The sequence below is a fragment of the Elephantulus edwardii genome, unplaced genomic scaffold, assembly GCF_000299155.1.
Source record: "Elephantulus edwardii isolate Elephantulus edwardi_28Jun2011 unplaced genomic scaffold, EleEdw1.0 scaffold00119, whole genome shotgun sequence".
Classification (NCBI taxonomy): domain Eukaryota; kingdom Metazoa; phylum Chordata; class Mammalia; order Macroscelidea; family Macroscelididae; genus Elephantulus; species Elephantulus edwardii.
Genome location: NW_006399869.1, coordinates 7,603,942 through 7,606,573, shown reverse-complemented (window position 1 = coordinate 7,606,573; position 2,632 = coordinate 7,603,942).

Here is a 2,632-nt window from a genome sequence, read left to right as displayed (position 1 = left end):
TAATTGTGTTAATTATAGAATGGTATTCTTAGAATCTTAAGAATATCATGAATGATATGATTTCAAGATATATCAATTTCTATAGGAAATAGAAAGGAAATATATATACACGTTAGAAATTAGTTTTAAATAAACTATCCAGGTAAGGGCTAGAAAAATTAGCTGTAGACATATTTAAGTATGTTTATTACTGAAAATTTGATCTGATATTCTCTTATACTACAAGTCATTGTACAAATGATCCCATGAATTGAATTAAATAATAATTAATATTATCCATTTTTATCTTTTCCTCTTCTTTTTTTTCATTTTGTAGAACATAGATTGAATTATAATTCCATTTTCCTCAGTGAACGAAGCTGGGTTTGTAAATGTGTAACAAAAAGATTAGAAGGTATAGAAGAGAGAAGTGAGGTAAGCTTTCAACTGAAAAATGGATAGTCTCTATAAGTTATGTATTGAAGCTAAAAATCAAGAAGAAAAAAATTGTCACCAATGGGTCAATTGGCAACACCATGATTCGTGGAAAAGAGATGGAGATTGTTAACAACTTCAGTTTACTTGGCTCCACAATCAACACTCTTGGCTCCAGCAGTCAGGAAAATATTGTTGCATTGGGGAAGTCTGTTGTCAAGGACCTCTCCAGAGTGCTGAAGAGCAATGATGTCAATCTAGAAACTAAGGTGCACCTGATCCTGGTCATGGTCCTCTCAAATTCTTGCTGTGAATCACAGAGCTGGACAATGACTAAGGATAACAGAAGGAGAATCGATGCCTTTGAGTTTTGATCTAGAGAAGGTTAATGATTATGCCAAGGACAGGCAGGAGAATAAATAGATCTGTCTTGGAGAGGGTTAAATCAAGTTTCTCCTTTGAGGTAAGAATTTTGAAGCTTCATGTTCACATACTTTGGGCACATGGACAAGAGGGACCAGTCCTTGGAAAAGGACATTATGCTTGGGAGGGTGGATGGACAGCAGTATTATATCAATACAGTAACTACGGAAATGGGATTAGATGTGTTGGAGTCAGTAATACTGGCTTAGAATTGGGTAGAGTTCAGAGCTATAGTACATATGGTCACTATGACTCACAGGGAATGCAATAGTACGTAACAATAACAATAGCAGCTATAAATAAAGAAGAATACTGAGAATTCATTCACTCTCGAGTATAATAATTCACATAAGATTAAAAAGGCAACACCTTCCCAAGGATAGCACTTTGAAGGTAGGAAGATGTAAGATAGAAAGATTCATAGAAATGAAAATCAAGGGAGGATATGAGAATGTGTTTATAGGGTGGACAATGCAATTAAACTATAAAACAAAATGTGTATGAATGATTTAATGAAAATCAAATTTTCTTTGTAAACCTAAATCCAAGTTTCAATTTAAAGGGGAAAATAAGTAAAGGGTTTTTGTCAGCTTAGCCAAAAAAATGCTATAACTTTTTGTGAAATAATAATGAATAAAGCAGTAAGTTGGGAAGGAGATAACTTAAATAAGGACTGAGCCATTTTGAAGTGATAAGTTGATGTTACTTTTCCACTCTTTCTAAAGATGGATGTAAGGTTATGCCTTGTGGCAGAAAATTTTTGGAGTGCTAGTATGCTAAATTGTTGAACAGCTTAGAAGTGGTTAGAGCTAGTAAGCTTTATAATGAGTAGTAGTTAGGATGGATTTAGTCCAACAATTTTCAATTACCAGGTTCATTTGCCATACTTATTCTTTAGTTAATTCAATATTTATTGAATGTCTGCTATCTTCACAGCCACAGCATCTAGCTTGGGAATATACAGATTAATGAGATGCACTTCCAGCATTAAATTGCTTATAGTCTAGTAAAGGAAAATCCACTATTCACATAAAAATCACTAATGGTATTATGAAAGTGCAGACCTGGGTATTTTGTAGGAATATAGAAAGGAGCATTGAAGGTGCAATTTTTAAAAGATGCTAAACTGAATTTGAGTTATGTATAAAACTGACTATATTGTGTAGGGGGAATGCATATATAGGCACAACAGACACAGAAAAATAAATCCTAAAAATAAGAGCAAATTTGTGCTAATAGAACATATAATAGTAGGCAAAGAAAGGCAATCATGAGCTAGAATAAGAAAGGCATAACTTTGTAAAATAAAACTTTAAGCTATTCTAAATAAAATAATTTGGAGTTTTGTTTGTGGTTCTGTATTTTGTGTATTTTTATTGTGTTTTCTGACTCTAGCTCTCTGCACATTTCATTATAATGTCATTCCTGTGCAGTCCTTTGAATTCTTCTGTTTAATTTCTCGGTCTCTTCCATTATCTTTGGCATCTTGGCTCTCTAGTGCAATATTCAGAGTCTCTTCTGACATCTATCTTGGTCTTTTCTTCCTCCACTGTCTGTGTAATGACCTTTTGCATTCTTCATGGATGTTCTTCTTAATATCCTCCCACAGCTCATCTGGTCTTTGCTCATTAATATTCAAGACTTCAAATCTGTTCCTGAGATGGTTTTGAAATTCAAATGGGATAGACTCAAGGTCAAATATGGGTTCCTGTGGATTTGATTTTACTTTCTTAAGTGATAGTTACAGAAAGGCTTCAGGTCTTTTGTTCATAGGGTCACTATGAGTCATGCTCAA